We start from the raw sequence: 19,534 nt of genomic DNA, 5'->3' as shown, positions 1-19,534 counted from the left end.
CCAGGGAAAAGAGCACCCCAGCACGCACGCGCTCATGTTCCCAGGCAACGCATCCTTGGGTGGTGACAGCAGGAGCCCCATCATACTTCCCTTCGGGGCTCAAAATTTAGGTTTCCGGGCCCCCCCACCCCCAATGCCTGTGGGCCTCCTGATCTCTGGGGCCTGTGGAGCGCTGTCAGGTGGAGCACAGAGAACTGGCTTCCAGACCCCAATCCAAACTCCCCAGACAGCAGAGACCTCAGACCAGTCACTTCGCTTCTCTGGGCCTCATGGGGCCAATTTGAAAATCAGCGCTATTTGGACCGGACATCCCACAGGATGTTGTAAACTGTAGAGTGCCTGTCACGTCACTGGTTGTTATTGTGCTGATCTGTACCCATGACTCCGTGTCTCCTCTCTCCTGAGGGTTCCCTGAGCAACCACACTCCAGCGTGGGCATTGCCTGACGGGGAAAGACTGGCCATTTCCAAACATCGCTGTGTGTCCAGTCATGTGGAGTCTGGCTCCCTCCTCCCGCCAGCTACAGACCCCAGGGCCCTCTCCTGGGACTCTAACTCCTCCCAGCTCCGGGATTTTGATGCAGGTGGGCCTCTGTCCACATTTGGGAAACAAACTGCCTCAGCAAAGGGCTTTCTGAAGGGGAGCACCCTTGAGGAGAAATCAGGCCCTGTCCCTGCCCAGGACCCTCCTCAGTGGATGTTGTTAAATGTCAGCTAGTAAAGTGGGGGGTAGGGGGGGAGAAGGGGCCTCTGGGCTCTCCTCTGACCAGAAATGTCCAGAAAAGAATGTCTAGAATGCAAGAACGTGGTGAGGGAGATGAAAAGCCAGACCAGGCGGGACCGGGGTGCGTCCACCCGGCACAGGTGGGCTCAGCAGGGGCAAAGGCCTGTGGACGAGGCGGTCTGCACAGATCATCTGTGGTGGCCGAAACAACGGGAAGCAGGGGACTCAAATGAACTGGGGCACAAGGGGCAATAAACCCCCATGGCAGCGATGCTTCGCCCCCTCCCTGCCCCCTCCCTGCCCCTCCTCCTCCTGGCTCAGAAACCATCCATAGGGACTGAATCCCACTCCTCCCCAGCCGGGTGACCCAGGGCAACCCCTTAGGGTCTCCTAGCGTTGGTTCATTCGGCTACAAATAATCATAGAACTGGAAACTTCCTAAAAGGAAACAGGAACTGCCTGTCCTGTCCGGTGCCTTCGAAGTGGGTGGTTGGCTTGTTAAATGTAACAGGGCGACTGCGCATCCGGGATGTGTCCATTCTCCTCCTCCAAGGACGGGTGCACACGCAGTGCTCTGCACACTCAGAGGAGTTCTGGAAGGAGTTTGGGGGCAGGGCGGCGGAGGGAACCAGAGAGAGCGCTGCCCCCAGGAGGGAGCACTGCCCTGGAGGGAGCTGGGGGCGGGGCCAGAGCCAGGAGGCAGACTTCCTGGCCACTGTATACACTTTCCTACTCTTCGAAATTCTTAATCTTGAGCATGCATATCCTTTGCAGAATTTCAATATATATATATATATATTTTTAAAAAGAAATTGAAGTGGAAATAAGGAGACAAAATCCTCCAAGATGCCCACTCTCCACAGCCTGAGTCTGTCCTGCAGATGAAGGGAGGGGACAATTCACACATTGGCCCCAGCACCCAGGAGCCAGTGCAGGGAAGAGGCAGCCAGGGAACAGGAGGGACCCCAGGTAGGGGGACAGGCCGGCCCTCTGGTTCATTTGTGAGTTTTTGAGGAAGTGCATTCGCTGAGCAGCTACTGTGTGGGGGCTCTGTGTTGGGCACCAGGGTGCTGCTGGGGACCAAAACTGCTTGTCATGCTCGGACTCTGGGGAGGAGTTTTTTTCCGGAAAAAAAAAAATCTTTTTTTTACTTGTATGTGCATTCTAGCCAAATGCGGAATTAATCCCATCAAATAATCCAATAAAGGGGAAGATGTTGTAGAAAAAAATCAGTGTGATCAATGAATTAGTGCGATCAAGGAAACCGACTAAAGTCTAAGGTATGGCTGACAAATTTGGCTGTAACATAATTTTGAAGTTTAATAGCCGTTTAAAAAGGATGCTTAAAATTTTTAAAAAATGATCATAATCTGGCAGAATTAAGCTGGTCACATCTGGGAGAAAGAACTTTCTTAGACTAGCACAGAGCAGGGCTGCGGGGTGCAAGGTGACCCAGAGCCAGACCCCGCAGCACCCGCCTGGCTGGTAGGGGCTGTACCAGGGGAGGCTCAGCCAGGCCTGGGGGGACATCAGTCTCTGCAGTGATAATAAGAGGCATCTGGCCATCAGAAGCCGCAGCCATTAAGCGCTGGACCCTCTGAGTGTGGCTCTGGCCACCTAGAGAGAACAGGTGTCCCGAGGAGACCTCTTTGTCCCTACAGACTAATATTTGGGTGGTGAGTTGCCAGGCTTCATCTCTTGTGAGCCTCACCATGCAAGCCAGCCGCCCCCCAAAGGCTCTGGGCCACCAACAAGAGGGCACCTCTCAGCCCCCCAGCCCTAAGCCTCGGGCCCCTAAGAGGGTCCCTTCCCGGGGAGTCCCACGGCAGCATTCATAGACCTACATCTCTCTGCAAAGTCCACTCCTTTGAAGGTCTGTCTGGATGCTGAGAGCAGGCTTCCCCGAAGGCAGCCTCCAGCCAGCGGCGGTCCTGGGCCAGGGGGTGGGATGGGGGATACGGGCCTGGTGGCCCGCAGCCTAGCGTTCTGACGCAGGCGGGGCCAAGCGGTTGCTGACAGACGCAGGACAAGTCTCTGACTTCTCTGAGCCTCCCCTTTCTCACCCGCATCAGAGCATAAAGCCCACGGTCCACAGCCATTGTGCGGCTGATAGACCAGGACCTGCGTGCAGGTGCCCACACAATGCCACACTCCGCCTGTCCCTGCCTTCCTGAGCCATTACTGACGCTGCTCTGGGCTCACCAGCTCGGAGACCTGCCCGCGAGGTACGCAGAGCCTGATCAGAGAAACTCCCACAGCGCTCTGCCTCTGTAACCCCTGGTGTCATCCCCAGAGGGCCCGGGACAGTCACACGCATGGCTTGTTCCCAAGCGTCCTGAACCCAGAGCCAACGGCAGGGTCTCTACTCCGCCCTCCCTGGGCCTCTGTCACCACCAACAGATACACAGACACACACAGACACACACAGACACACACACACACACACACTACACACACACACACGCACACAATACCGCACACACCACACACATACACCATACACACAGACACACACACTATATACCACACACACCACACACACACACACACAGTACCACACATACCACACACACCACACACATACACACACCATACACACCACACACACCACACACACAGTACCACACACCCCACATATACACACACAATACCACATACATACACCATACACACGGACACACACACTATACAACACACACACACACCATACACACACCACACACACCACACACACACACACAATACACACACACACCACACACACCACACACACACCACACATACACACACCACACACACACCACACACACACCACACCACAGACACACCACACACACACATACACACCATACACACACACACCACACACACCACACACACCAACACCCTACACACACACACACAGTACCACACACACCACACACACACACACAGTACCATACATATACACCATATACACCACACACACACAGACACACCCCCCACAAACATACATATCACACACAGAGACCACATGTACATACCACACATACCTTAACACGTCACACGTAGACAGGTACACACACCACACACACATATTGCACCACATACCACACACATGCATACTGCCTCTCTGCTGCCTACATGTCCCCACATCCGGCTTGTGACACGTCTATCATGTCTGAATTGTCTTTGTGGGCAGGTTTCAAGTCCTTTCCCATGAGGGTCCCAGACCCAAGGGAAGAGGAGGGTGTGCCTACATGGGGGAAGAGGGAGCAGTGGGAGAGACAAGGCACAGGAGACTGCCCAGAGCGACCTGAGGTATATCTCAGCCCCACCTCTGGGCTCCTTTGCCACCCAACGCTCTCAAGTATTCCTTCTGATGAACCCACAAGCAGGGATGCTCTCCCCACTTGAGAGTCAAGGAAATGTCTCTAGAGTTAATCGGAGCTGATCAGAGGCCAGGGTAGGTTGGGACGTGGTCTGGCTCTTCCCACGAGGACACCATGCTTCCCTGGATAGGCAACGGTATCAAGATAGAGACCCTTCAACCTGGGCGCTTCCCACAGTGGGACGTAATCCAAAAGCCCCAGCTGGGTGCTAACAGCCCTGATCGGGACACCTTACATGTCCCTGGCCATGGACCCATGTTTACTGTAAAAATAAGTATCAGCCACGGGAATTTTCCTTGCAAATGGCCTGGGGAACTTCTTCCGAGAGTCTGTTTGGACTGTGGTAACTGTGGCTGAGGGGGCAGAGGTGGGGCCCCGCGGGGCAGCCACCACACAGAAAAGCCCTTACATCTGAGGGACAATGGAAATGACGATTATTCCTGAGGCAGGAAAGGGAGCTGAGGCTTAATGAGGTCCTGGGTGCCAGGGGTGATCCACTGGGGCCTCGCCACAACCTGCATGCTGGAGATAAAGCTCCTTGTCCTATGAGTGGGGGGACCCAGGCTCAGAGAGGGGGCCCCTCACTTGATATCACACCATTAACTCTATCATCCAAGGTCTTCTGTTACACAGCAAATTTGCCTCACATGTCCCAGCTGGCCGGGCCTAGGGCAACCAGGGGAGGCAGCTGAATAACTGGGAGGACAGGGGAAAGCTGCAGGCAACATACAAACGAAGGAAAATCAAGCTGGCTTCAGGTTTTCTGCAGCTACAAATACACCTGACCCCAGAAAGCACCTACAGGCTCAGGAGGGAAACAGGCTGAGATACTGAATGGTCCTCCATGAGCAAAGTCCTCAGAAAGACATGCTCAAATCTGAGAGGTTCACAAAACATGCCATCCCTGCAACTGTCATGGAAAAAAATCACTCAAAGACATAACCCAGGCAGCAGAGGCATGAATCAAGATCTAGAACAGTGGTTGGGGAAGGATTTGCTTCTGCTCTTTTCTTTTGTTTCACGGGGACCCCAAATTCAGGAAATTAGTCTGAGCCCTCTGACACTGAGGACTTATGCCTGGTAGAAAACCGAATCTTCCCAGAACTTCCCTCAGCAGCAATTCATCTGGGTACTTTTCCTTGGGTTTTAGAAGCCTGCTGAATCCACCTGCTTATAGCTGGTGGCTGGGTAAACAGGAAACCACTGAAGAAACAGTTCATAAATACTTTAGACATTTCATTTTTAAATGAAAACATGATTGCATATTTATCAGTTTTTATGTAAGCAAGTCTTTTCCTTTGAACACAAGTCCGCTGACTATCTTCCTTACATAAGCTAACCCATAATTCATTCCCTATGTTTTTAAAAATAGGAGAAAACACTTAGCTTATTTAAACATCTTCATTACAAAAGTAATATATATCCTTCATAGAAAAATTGGAGGCTACTACAAAGAATAAAGAAAACGCAAAAGCAACCCAAGATCCCAGGCTTAAAGGCAAACACCATCAGTTAATGTTTTGGTATTTTGCCTACCGTGTTGTATATACAATTTAGTGTCGGCTTTTTTTTTCTGCTTGACATGATATCAGAAATATTCTTTTTTTTTTTTTGTAAACTGTTTGGAGCATCATTTTTCCTAAAGATTTATTTATTTATTTGAGAAAGAGAGAGAGCAGGAGCGGGAGGAGCAGAGGGAAAGGGAGAGAGAGAGAGAAAATCTCAAACAGACTCCCCACTGAGTGGGGAGACCAACTCAGGGCTCAATCTCACGCCCCTAAGATCACGACCTGAGCAGAAACCAAGAGTCTGATGCTTAACCAACTGAGCCAGGAGTCCCTGGAGCATCATTTTTAAAATATTTAACTAATTTCCTGGTCCCAAATATTTTGGTTTTTCTTATTTTCCTCTTCCAAATGCATGAAGCTTTTCCTGTTCTTTTGAATTTTTTCAGAAATACCAAGCAAAAAGGAAGGGGAATTCTTTAGGTTCTTGATTTGTTTCACCGAATTATCCAAATTGAATTTTCTGGAGACAGGTTCGGGAATCACTCCACCCTCTCCTGCCTGACTATGTTCAGAGAAGATATCCAAGCCACATCTGCTGCCTTTCTCAGTCTGAGACTGGCCCATTAAACCCTTGCAAATCAGATTGTTTTTACATTGTATTGGGGGCCTCCAGGAATTGGAGCCAGGCAGCCAGAGACTAGAGATGAGAGGATCTGGCATCTCATCAGTTGCAAACTCTTACTAACAGCAATCCCTACTGAGAACCTATTAAAAACCAATCCCATTTCCCCAACAAGGAAACTGAGGCTCAGAGGGCCTAAGGGACCGGGCAGTAAGCAGGGACACAGGACCGTGGCCCCAGTTTCTCCTGCGGCAGCCTTCAGAGCAGTGTGTGGCGGAGGGTGAGCAGTTTGGAAATGGCCTCTGCCCAGCACAGATGCACAGTGGGCCAGGCGGGGAATTTCAGGGGCTTTTGGTTCTAGTCCTCAAACTGGAAAACACAAGGGACGAGACAAACTCGTGCACGTCAGAAATTCTCCTTGATCCCGACTCAGGAAGTGGGAATTTTCCACCTGCTTTAGCACCAGAAATGATGAACCCTGGGGTCCTGCACAGCCCCCCTCCACCCCAACCCAGCCAGGTCTGCAAAGGTCTCAGAGCCCTGGGCAAGGTTGCAAGACCCCCCTCGTGGCAGCTGAGCTGCAGACCACGGGTCCTCAGCAGGGTTACACGAAGAGATAACAGTGCTCTGATGTTCGACCCCCTTTCTCCATCCTACCCCACCCCACCCCGGCTGCAACAAAAAGGCAGCCCGGTGGGTTAGAATAAATGCAGACCTTGGTCTGAGGCACTTAGACTTTACTCTGCACTTCATAGCTGGGTGGTCTTCTGGGGGTTAGTGACCTCTCTGAAGTTCATTTTCACCCAGATACCAGATGGCGTCACACCCAGTGTAAGCCTCTCACAGTGTTGCCTGGAGAATTAAGGGAGATCAGGTCTGTGAATCACCTGACGTAGAGTTGACAGCTGTAGGACCTTCACATCATACGAATTTCATATATGGTCTCAAACTAGAAAGGCCAAGGAACAACAGGGCCGTCGCATTGGATTAGGCAGCTATAGGTGGTTGTAGGGCATCATTCTGTAGAATTTAAGGAATCTTGGTCCAAATACACCAAAAACACTGCCCAGACTTAACTTGAACACTTCCAGTGACAGGAAACTCACTACTGCAAAAAGCAATGCAATTCGGCAGAGATTCAGTCAGCCACTACACTGCCAGGACCAGACATTCAGAGAAGCGAGGACCCTGTCCTGTGCTCAAGGAACTGACCATATGGCAGCCAGGATGGGTGTAAAGACAAAAGAAAGCGTGTGTGTGTGTGTGTGTGTGTGTGTGTGTGTGTGTGTGTGTGTGTGTGTGTGATCTGAGCCTGTTTTGTTGTTTATTAAAATGAGGACAATACTATGAGCCCCCCTCCTTCTTACAGCACTGAGGGGAGCCCAAGGACACAGGAGCACTTTACACGGCGTCCCAGGCCTGGCTCTGCCACCAAACTGCTGGGGCTCAGTTTCTTCATCTGTAAAATGGGGCAATCAGTGCCGACCCAGCATTACTGTGAGGGTCAAATGAGTTACTGTGTATTATGTGCTCAGAGCAGAGCGGGCGCCCGGAAGGTGGTACACACATTTGCTGTCAATGTCACCTTCCTCATCTTTATCCGTCCTTCCAACAAATATTCCCCAAGTGTCTGCTGCGGGCCAGAGCCAATGCCCGGAGGTGGGGGTCCAGGGGAGGGGAAGACAGAACCGTCTCCGGCACTTCCAGCCGCCCCCTCCAACCCCGCCACCGATCTGGCAGGGAGAGAGACCGTGAAGCTGGCGCCGAAGGATGAACAGCAGTTGGAAGGGCTCCTCGTAGACTGGAAAGTGGGCAGGGAGGCAGAGAGGTAGACCTCTGACTAAGGCGTGCCCGGAGCCAGTGATGAAACTGGGAACCCTGCGACACATCACATCGGGCTTGAAATCAGCCCTGATCAGGATATTTTCACCACGAAAATCTGCCCCCCCACCACCACCACCAAGAGCCAGCTATTAACATCACTGGCACGCTGCACCCCTGCCTCTGGCCCCTCGCAGTTGGCTGAACAAGCCCACCACCCACATCGGGACGGGTGTCCCAAGGACTAAGGACAGGACATGGGGAGCCACTCTTCCTCCTGCAAGCTGTCCTGGGCAAGGCCAAGGGAACGGCAGGAGTATTTCCTGAGCAAGTGCTCACTGGGAGCCCACCCCACACCAGGGGCTGGCCAGGGGTCCTGTGAATCGGTCCCTGGGGCAGCTCAGGATGAGTGCGGGGGGATTTTCTCAGGCACAAGCTTTCCTGACCAGGACAGACAGAACCTGGATTTTCCGGGGCTATAAATTGGCTACAGAAGGCAGACATGGCAGGAAGCTGACAGAACTTTGCTTCAGGAGATGCAGAGGCAGGAACAAGAGAAACCATTAAGGTTTTGTTCATGCCTGCCTTCTGAGGAGATAAGGGATCACCTAGACCCTGCAGGTGGAGGCACCACAGGGGACTGCTCCCAGCCTCCCTCTACAAGCCCCTTCAAAGCCACTGACCCACCCTCGTCATCCACACGTCACCCCCTCCGGAGTCCATCCTGTCGGGCATCTCCTGTCTGTCCATCCCCTCCTCCCGCCTCTCCCCCTTCCTCCATCTCCAGCCCCCCATCTCCTCCTCCACCTCCGATGCCACCAGCTCCCCTGCCTGGCTGCCTCAGCCCCCTCACTCTCTGCCTCCCAACTAAGGGAAGCCCCCAAGCTCTCCAGAGTGATAGCGCCAGTCACACCCCGAAAACACCGTGCTTCGGCTCTTCGGGCATCCAAGTGCAAAAGCCATAAAGATGAGACCTACACGTGAAAGCTCTATGGTTGGGGTCACCTGGTGTGATCACGTCCTCCAGGAAGCCTCCTGTGCTCTGCACCCTTAGGCATACGCCAACCACCTGGGAGATTCCTGAGGGCCCGGGCTGGCTCTAGTGTACTGTTACAGTGACACTATAAAGAGAGACCAGGGTTCAAATCCCAGCTGCCCGAGGCACTCACTGTGTGACTCTGGCCTCTCTTTTCTCATCTGTGAAATGGGGACAGTAGTAGTACCTCCATCTGAGGTGGTTGTGGATTTCCTGAATTAATTCATGGAAAGCACTTAGAGCACTGCTTAGCAATCACAGTAAGTCCTACTAACTGAGGCTAGCATATGTCCTGGCACACAGTAGCCACTCCTAAACTGAGGGAGTGAGTGATGGATAAACAAAGAAGAGCTTATTCATTACATACCGAAATGATATTTTAAATATACAGACTTAAAAATACAGTATTAAAATTACTTTAGCCTGCTTCTTTTTCCTTTTTTTTTTTTGTTGTTGTTGTTTTTCAAATGTGGCTACTAGAAAATTTAAAATTACTTCATTAAAATGAGATCTCTATTGGACAACACTTCTCTAGGCTGTGGGAAACCAAAGAACCAACACCCAGGATTCATGAACAAGTGAATTGAAAGGAAGAGAAAGCAGAGTGAGAAATGTCAGGAAAACCTATAAATTAAAAGAAACAAAAGAGACATATGAATCAATGCAATATGTAAAGTAACTTGGGTTCTGATTCAAGAAAATAACTGTGGGGCGCCTGGCTGGCTCAGTGGGTAGAGCATGTGACTCTTGATCTCAGGGCGGTGAGTTTAAGCCCCGAGTTGAGTGCTGAGCTTACTTAAAAAAAATGAAGAAAAAATAACTTGAAAACAATATGACATCATGAGACCATCAGAAATTGGAACAGCGCCTGGAGAGTTGATGCTAGTAAATTATTGTTGATTTCTTGTAGATGTGATAATGGGTATGCAGTGACACTTCTTGAAAAGAGTCCTTCTCTGTTAGAGACACACCCTGAAATATTTACGGAATAAAGGGTAGGTGTGTGAGATCTGCTTTAAATCTTACAGGAGAGGTGGGATGGGGTTTGGTTCCAATCTTGTGTGGAAGAAACAAGATTGACTGTGAGTTGGTGCTCACGGAAGCTGGGTGATAGGTACATAGAGTTTCATGATGGTAGACTGTCGGCTTGTGTATATTTTCAAAGCTTGCCATAACGATAAGCTAAAAAACAAAAACCAAAAGACAAACCTGGGGCTCTGCCCGGGTTCCAATTCTGGTGGCTCCACCTTGCTAGCTGGGCCTCAGTTTGCTCCTCTGTGAAATAGGCAGGTAGCAATAGTCCCTAGCCTGCAGAGGATGGTCTGTACTGGGTGTTGAAATGTGCAAAGAAAATACATTTATTTTGCAGGTGCTTTATACATCATCACCAGTCTTCACAACACCCTTTCTTTGGGACGTTATCCCCATTTACCCAAGGGGCTAGGTCTCCTGGCGCAGGTCATCAGCCAGACAAAACCAAGACACATCCCTGGTTTACCCGTGTCCATGATGTCAATACCTGTGTCGGGGACTCAGGGCCAACTTTTCCCATCCTCTCTGCTTGTCTGGTCTCGGGAGACTCCAGGGCCATTCCTTTGCAGTTGAACACCAAGAAACGTGCTCCCCTTCCACTCCTTTCTAGAGAAGGTGTAACACAGGGCCACACCTGGAGCTCTGCGGTTAATTCTGAAGGTTGACTCCCTGGGTTCCAAAGGGCTCCACCTCCCGAAGCAGACCTGGGCAGAGCGCCATAGTCCCAGCGCAGGGGCCAGGCTTGGACTTGACTGTGGCTTTGTCTTGGGCAGGCCTGGCAGGCGGGGCCAGGCCCCGGGCTCCTCAGATACAGGCAGGCAGGGAGACCTGCTTCCTGGGGAAGGGGAGCTTGCGAAGACTGACTCGTTCCATCCTTCTCCATAAATGCCTCTGGACGCCAGCAAGTGAGAAGATGAGCCCCTGGAACAGCACGGTGCCGGCCCCCCTACCCCTGCTTGCATGTTTGCCCGTGGCAGCCCATTTCCTCTTCAGGGACGTGGTTGTGCAGTGGTCTCCAGAACCATCTATTACATCTGCTTACTGTAATCATGGAAATGAGGTCCCAGAGATGACAAGGCACTGACCCAAGGTCACCTACGGTGCTCAGCGGCAGAGACAGGGGGTGGTCCTTGAAGGGTGGCACTGGGGTGTGGCTGGCTCTCCCGGTTCTTTTTGTCCTGCTCAGTGTGTCTGTGCGCTTCCCTCCCGTTCCTCACGTTGAACTTGACAAGCACATGGGGAATAATAGGGTGTTGAATGAACAAATGAGCAGGAAGTTGAAGGCGCAAGAAAACAGGTCGTTTCAGAGCCAAGATCTCAGACATTACAGTGAGCAGGAAGGCACAAAAGTCCACCTGCCCCGAACTGGGGGTTCTCCACTCTTCCTCTCGCACGCACCTGCAGCAGGACCCGAACCACTTCGTGCGACGACGGGTTGTTTTTTCTCTGCAGCTCGCTCCAAGTCTCTGTTTATCCCTGAAAGTACAGTGTAGCCTCCTCCTCGTGTTGTAAACCAGCTGCGTGGGAAGACAGTCACGGTACACCTCTGCTTAGGGCAGAAGAACCAGGCTAGCGGCCAGTGTGGCTAAGGCCCCGGTCAGCTGCCCTCCCTTTCCACCCCAGCAGGCCCACTGCCTCCCCTGGGCCACCAGGACCCTCTGGGAGCTAGAGAGTCTGCAGAAGAAATGAGCATTCTTCGGCACACCCAAACCTGAGCCTTTCCTGAGGAATTGCTTTTCTGGAAAACACACTCCCTCTGGACCCACAGCCTTCCTTTCTTGCAAGGCTCTCTTGCAAGGATTTCTATCTCTTCCCTTTATAAATTATTTACATGCTCATGACATCAACCCTGGAACATACAGGAAAGTGGAAAGGACTCTTAGGTCTGGTGTGTGCCTGCCACACCATTGCACGGGCTAGGGGTGTGAGGGTGGGGTTTTTAAACATGTTCACAATCAGACAATATTAGCACCCAGCTCCTTCTTCCACGTGGGAAGAAGAAGAAGAAAGAAAGAACATGGGGTCTGGGTACCAGGATTCCAGGACTGGCTTCAAGGTTGAGCACGGCCACTAGCTGGCTGTGTGTCCTAGGGAAATGCTCACCATCTCTGGGCCTCTGTGTCCACTTCTGTAATGTGAGGGAGTCTGACGCAATGCTCAAAAGCCCTTCCCACTCTCATATTCCAGGATCCTGTCAGGTTAACCTAGAAGGAGTTTCCAGGGGTGGAAGGAAATGGAAGGAGGAATAGGCGTGGTCCAAGAATCCCAGGCTTCAATTAAGACAGGTCCTCAGGCTCTGTCCCCAACAGCCCCAGTCCTGTGAGTGCTTCCAGACCCCCAATTGCCTCTGGTCTGCACCAAACCCCTAAAAGCCCACTCCAGCAGGAGACAGGCAAGGCCTCCGCTCAGGTTGCAGGCCAGCACTTACTTGCTGTGTGACTTTAGACATCTCACCACCTCTCTGGGCCTCAGTTTTCCCTTCTGTAAAGGAGGGTGGGAGTAGGTTGAACGTTTTCTTTTTAAGGAACATTCTTTCCTCCAATAAAATTGTGTTGCAATAACCTGATATGGGGCAGAGAGGAAGGGAACACTGACATTTACGGAGCATTGAGTATGTGTGGAGTTGGTCTAAGCACTTTGCAATCATTAACCTCCTTATACTCCCAGCAACCCTACAAAGTAGGTGCTAGGTCTGGAAGGGTTCAGCTGCTTGTCCGAGGTGATACACTGCTAATAGGTGTTGAAGCTGGGATTCTGACCTGGTTGGATCTCAGTCATGAAACCCCGGTCCTCGGTCATTCCAACCCCTTGGGGACATCTCCAGGTTCCCAGCCCATGCTCTTCCACATTCCCATGCGCACACACGCGCGCGCGCACACACACACACACACACACACACACAGAGTGGCTGCCCCTCTGTAGCCCACCCACCAAGCTTGATGCTCAAGCCCCAAACCAAAGGCCCAGGGACTGCCGATTTCCCAGTCCTGTGCCCATTCCCCAGCCGGCTGCAGCCACCCCCACACCCAGACGGGGTAGCAAAGGCAAAGAAAGAGGTGGGAGCACAGGAAATGTCTGGGGGGGGGGCAGAACAGGAGAGAGGCAACGTGGCTGGGGCACGTTGACCTTAAAAATAAGACTGTCAGTGGCTTTACCAGCAAAATGGTTTATTTGAGAACAGCAGAGAATTGCCATTTGGGACACATGAGCTATTGCAAAACCTTGGTCAAGTGAAGAGAACAAAGAGGAGAAATGCCCTTTTACACAGGAAAGGGCCAACTTCCGACGGCTGGTGTAAACAAAAGCCTATTGGAGTAAACTGGGAGTTCCAAGCATAGTGGTTTCTCATTGGCTGAGCTGTGACTGTGTCTCATTGGCTGGGCTGTTGCTGGGCAAGAAAATAATCTTCCTTCTTAATGCCGGAGTCCTAAGGCACAAACTTCTTTCTGCCCCGAGTGCGTGCTTTCTGCTGGGTCTGCAAAGGGCTGTGAGAAGTGGTGTGGTGTGAGAGCTCCCCCTGCTGGCCTCCCGACCCCATTTTGCGTGTTTATTTTTTTGTTTTATTTGGGAAAATATTTATTATGTTATTTATTTGTTTTTTCAAGTTTTTATTTCAATTCTAGTTAGCTAATATATATGGTAAAATTGGTTTTAGGTATAGAATTTAGTGATTCATCACTTCCACCTAATATCCAGGGCTAATCCTAACAAATGTCCTCCTTGATACCCATCACCCATCTAGCCCATCCCCACCCACTTCCTGTTTAACGTTTGTTCTTTACTGTAGAGAGTCTCTTATGGTTTGCTTCCTGATCTCTCTCTCTTTCTTTTCCTTCCAATATGTTCATCTGTTTTATCTCCTAAATTCCACATCTGTGTGAAATCACAGGATATTTGTCTATGACTGACTTGTTTCATTTAGCATAATACCCTCTAGTTCCATCCAGGTCGTTACAAATGGCAAGATTTCATTCTTTCTGATGGATGAGTAATATTCCATTGTGTGTGTGTGTGTTTGTGTGTGTGTGTGTGTGTGTGTGTGTGTGTGTACCACATCTTTACCCATTCATCAGTCAGTGGACATTTGGGCTCTTTCCATAGTTTGATTGTTGTGATAATTCTGCTATAAACATCAGGGTGCATGTGTCCCTTTGAATCTGTCTTTTTGCAACCTTTGGGTAAAGTGACCCCATTTTATTTTTTTATTTTTTTAGAGGAGGGGGAGGGGCAGAGGGAAAAGGAGAGAGAGAATCTCAAGCAGGCTCCCTCTGAGCGTGGAGCTCAACACGGGGCTCGATCTCACGACCCTGAGATCACGACCTGAGCCAAAATCCAGAGGCAGGTACTTAATTGACTGAACCACCCAGGCGCCCCCAAACCAACCCCATTTTAAATGAAGTCTTCCTTTATTCTGTTGCATGGGCACTAGGAAAATATATTACATGAAAACGGTTTGGAATAAAGGAATGGTTTCATAAAAAACAATAAACAAATGCAATGCTTTTCTGAAAGGTGTCATTGTGACAAACACAGAACAACATGGGAAAAATCCCCTTGAATTGCACATAAAACCACGGAGACAAAAGGATGGTGGCTGTGGCTATGTGTAGGGCTAGAACTCTGGGAGACTTGAACATGTTTAAATGCTATTTACTGTGGTTATATTATCTTATAAAACCAAAAGGGAGGGTGGGATTGGTGTTAGGGTGTCGGATGAAGTTGCCCAGTCATGAAAACTTCAAAACCCAATGTGGGGGAAAGAAGCAAAACATGCTGAACAGAATAACCTGCCTAATAAGCACAAGATAAAGACTGAACCAGGTCCAGGGCATCCGAGGGTGAGCAGAGTGCCGAGTCGGGCAAGGGAGCGCTCCCCTCTGCTGCAGAGCGCACTGGCTTCTCTTGCCTTCTCTGTAAATGTTTCCAAAACATTGCAGGCCCGTAGAGTGTGCAAATGTCAGAAGGGCCCACGTGATGGAATTGGGTCTTCTGATTCTACTCTCCAGGAGTTCCTAGAATGGGGGTTGACTTCCCAGAACCCCATCCTTCCCCAGAGACGGCTTTGACCTTTTTCAGGGCAGGGGAGAGAAGGGTCCCTTGGAAACTGTGTGCCCAGGCCGCACACGCTTCTCCCCGGCTGCCGAGGCCAATAAGGCGCAGAGGCCCACCTCCTCCCCTCTCCCCCAGTGTTTACTGTGGCCCAAACTATTCCCTGGTGACTGGTTATATACAGCACCCTTACTGGTACTTATGGTAATCAGACTTTAGAGGAAAGCATCTGTTCTGGGGAGGTGTCCAGGAGAGGGCTCTACGATGTGACTCAAGAGCCCTCTGTTCTTTCTGGCCCTGGCCTTGACTCCAGATTCCTGGGTGGTCTGAGAGATTCCACTTATTCAAGGAGCAAGTGTTTTTTCAAGAGACTGGGACATGCCAATCGGTGCAGGCACAGCGGAAAGTGGGAAGATGGAGGCAGGGCTCTTCCCTCTTGGGATACTGAATATAGATGGCCACACAAACACACCACAGACACCAACCACACACCCCCACACCCCACACAATACACACCACACAATACACACCATACACATATACATCACACACCACACACATAGCACACAATCACACATACACACCACACACATACACACCATACACATATCACACCACACACACACACACACACACACACACACACAAGGCAAAAGGAGAACACCCACACTCACGTAGTGACACACTCATCTCTCTCCATCCAGCTGAGGAATCAGTGTCTGAAAACCGAGTCTGGGTCTGTGAGTGGGAGAGCAAGCCACATGGAAGGGTCGCCTAAATCCCACACCCCATGGTATGGCTGAAGCAGAGCAGCCCTCTTGCTGGGGCAGGAAGTTCAGCTCAGGTTCTAAAACACATTGCCCACGTGCTGTGTACGTTTATTTACACATCCTGACTCATCCAGTGCTCGCCACGGCCCTAGGAGGTGAGGGCTATTTTTATACCAACCCCCAGATGACAAGCCCAGTGGAGAGGGACCCAATTCCAGGTCCGACTTCTGATCCCACAAGACCAGCTGCCAGGCGGGGCCCCCTGGCGTGCGCCACCCCTTTCTAGCTAGGTGCTTTGGGGTTGTTTTCCCAAATTCGGTCGTTCGGCTTGCAGTCTCTGCCATATCTAAGCCACCTAACACAGCTGCTTCTCTAATAAGAGACCTACTTTTGACCCGTGACTTCTTATCACCAACTTTATTAAATGGAAACTGAGTATCATCTGTCATAAAAACAACCTGCAGAAAATAAATACAATGGACCATAAGCTCTTCAAGTCTGGCTAGACTCAGGCACTGGGCCCGCCCTCTTTGTTGAAAGCGGGGTACACATCCCAGACAGGTGTTGAAGCCACCGGCCCCGTCCCGTCCCGTGGGGAGGGGTGAGCACACACTACAGAGTTCTCTACCGTCCAGCCCACAACCTTCGCTGCCAAAGAATGCTGCCCAGAGGTGGCTACAAGGTTGGGGGCTCCAGACAAGGGGAAGGTTGGCCCTGGAGAAAGGGACGCTGTGCGCTTCATCCTCAGAGCCCCTCAGACACGGGTTCCTGGGAAACCAGAATGGGCTCCCTCTGAGACCCAAGTGGCATTTACTTCTGGCGGCTGGGACAGCCAGTATTCATGTGATTCAACGAAGGGAAATATTTCTGAAGCGCGTCTTCTTGGCCAGGGTTCTGAGGCTGATGGAGAACCAGTGAATGAGGACATCGGATGCTCCTTGTGAAGCATGAGTTTGAGGCACGAGGGGGAAACCCAGCTGCAGAGTCACCCCATCTCCCAGCACTGCTCCAGCTCTGCGGGCAGGGACTGACCAGGACATCATGAGGTCCAGGGGAGGCGGGGACAAGGGGGTTCCTTCAGGGTGACAGAGAGTGCCGCACTCCTGGTCACCCCACTCCCCGTGCTAACGTGCCCCCCAAGCCATGCTCCCTGCCACATTCCTTCCAATCCCTCTCTGACACCAGATTTTATAATCCCTGGGTGTATGCCACAGGGTCCCAGGAGGACAGAGAAGGCACATTCACACCGGGCAATATGGAGAGATTTCTGACAGGGGGTCTATCTACAGAGCGTAGCCAAAGCCCTAGCAGCCGTCCCCCACTCCCTCCCTGAGAACTGAGCAAAATGAGGCGGTTGAGGTGGTCCTTTCCAGAATCCTGGCCAGGGAGATGGAAAGGACCCTGGAGGCCCCAAGGCAGGGAAATGGGAGCTGATGCACCATCTTCATGCTCTCCCTCCGTGCCCTGCCGGGGCTCCTGCTGGCCAGGTCCATGCGGAGCAGGCGTGTAGAGCCCCTGGTGAGGTCCCCCGGGCTGGGAGGCTGCAGGGAGGGGAGCAGCCGGCAGCTCCCATACTCCCCTGGGCTGGGCACCTCCAAAGCAAAGGCAGAGAAACAACACGCATCTCTCCACACTCCCAGCTTCTCTGGACTTGAAATCCCTCTCTCCGGACTGCTGGAGAAAGAGAAGCCCTGGGCTTTGTTTTGAAAATGAGATCAATATTTACAGCCATTAACCAGCAATTAGGATCTGCCAGCCAGATCCAGGAACACCCCAGCAGGCAGGCACAAGGGAGGGCAGTGAGGAAACACTGGGCACTCCCCAGGGTGACGGAGCGGGAGGCCCCGAGTCACCTGTGCACCTGTCACTGTCCCCATGGAAAAGAAAGGCCTGCGGGCAGGCTGAGGTCCCTCAGCAGGAGAGGGAACCCCACGGGGCAGAGGAAGGTCCCCTTGCTCCTTCTCAGTAAGCAGCACGGAGGAATGAATGATTCGAACACATGACCTCTGACCTCCAGTTGAATTTTCTTCTGAGGGGCCGGGAGGGCCTCCCAAAAAGGCAATCTAGGAGGTCTTTCTTCCTTTCCCCAGATCCCACTCCCTGAAGGATCAGCAGCACTTTGCTCCCTGTTGCTCCCTGTTGCTCCAAGTTCCAAATCCTGAGGGGTTCGGCTAAACCCTTTCCAGATGTTAATTAACTATCTTCTGCCTCATTTCCTGCTTACCAACTCAGTCTCTTCTTTTTCTAATGTGCTCTCGTATTTTCTGAATTGTCCGCTGCCTTACCTCCACTCCCACAACTAAATTCGGAGAGCTGGCTTCTAGAAGCCTGTGTGCCTGATCTTTGCACAGGCTGATCTCACTAAGTGGCTGGAACCTGGGGCTGGGCAGACCCATGGCTACACGCATCCACACGCACGTGCACCCAGGCACCCAGCTATTCACCCCCTTCCCGGACAGGAGCAAGAGGCCCCATGAGATGGGGGGAACAGGAGCAAGAAGTCCCGTGAGATGGGTGAGCGAGCTCGAGGTCTGGACCAGAAGGCAGGGGTCTAAGCCCCCACCCCCAGGTCTGGTCGGTAATGGCACTTGGAGGAGTCTCCGCACCCCACCTCCTCTGCAAGGCAAGCCCACAGCTGATGCTTCCCTCTCCGGATAGGGTACAGCGGATCCTTGAACAAAGCGGGGGTTAGGAGTCCCGACACCCTTCCCCGTCACAAATCTGCATCTCATTTTTTACTTCCCCCAAACTTAACTGCTGATAGCCTACCACGGACCCGAAACCTTCCTGGTAACATAAACAGCCGGTTAACAAAGATGTTGTATGTTATATGTATTATATAGTATCTTCTTACAGTAAAGGGAGAACAGCATCAGGAAGAGAAAGGACATTTACAGGACGGACCGTATTTACTGGAAAACATCCGCAGGCGTGGACGCCTGGAGGTTCCAAGCTGGGCTGTGCACGGATCAGCCACACAGAGGAAAGGGAAGAGGGTTGGAGAGAGGCTTTGTCAGCAGAGCCCCGCTGGGCAGAAAGGTTCACATCTCTCAGAACTTGAGAGCACACTAGAGCAGCAACTACCAAAATGGGTTGGGACTGCTCATCCCCAGCAGCCTTTCTCCTTAGGCTCGAAGCCCTGGGGATCCTCCAGCCCAGGCCTCTCCCCTGAGCTCTGGACCCACTCTGAGCCCAACAGCTACATACACTCCCACCTGTGAGTTTCAGAAGCATCTTACACCAGGCACGTCAGCTTTCCTCTCTAAACACCCCTGGGATTCATCCTCTCCAGCCTCCATCATCCTGCTCCCAGACGAACGGGCAGAACCAGCTAATCTGTCTCCCTGCCTCCACGCTGCCCCTGCCACAGTCCTGGCCCCTCCTTCCCCCAGCAGCCACCAGGGCCTAACACATATCCACAGCACGCTTCTTCCTGCCTCAGGGCCTTTGCACCCGCTGCTCCTTCCACCCAAACATCCTCCTCTCCACCACCATCCTTTTATCCAGTTTCCTCCCGCGTACCCTCAGGTCTCAAAATAAATATCCATTCATCCCCCACGCCAGGCTGGTTTAGGACTCCATGTTACATCCTGTCATGGGAT

General features: G+C 51.7%; 2 protein-coding genes across 2 annotated transcripts in view; both read left to right on the top strand.

Annotated features, from left to right (window-relative positions):
- Nucleotides 1–19,534, top strand: part of BDKRB1 (bradykinin receptor B1) — a 50,079-nt gene that overhangs the window by 3,206 nt on the left and 27,339 nt on the right. The gene's annotated exons all lie outside the window — the stretch shown is intronic.
- Nucleotides 1–19,534, top strand: part of BDKRB2 (bradykinin receptor B2) — a 30,369-nt gene that overhangs the window by 3,254 nt on the left and 7,581 nt on the right. The gene's annotated exons all lie outside the window — the stretch shown is intronic.

The sequence above is a fragment of the Zalophus californianus genome, chromosome 6 (assembly GCF_009762305.2).
Source record: "Zalophus californianus isolate mZalCal1 chromosome 6, mZalCal1.pri.v2, whole genome shotgun sequence".
Lineage (NCBI taxonomy): Eukaryota > Metazoa > Chordata > Mammalia > Carnivora > Otariidae > Zalophus > Zalophus californianus.
The sequence above is the reverse complement of the archived record's forward strand: the minus strand, read 5'-3'. Positions and strand labels throughout refer to the sequence as shown.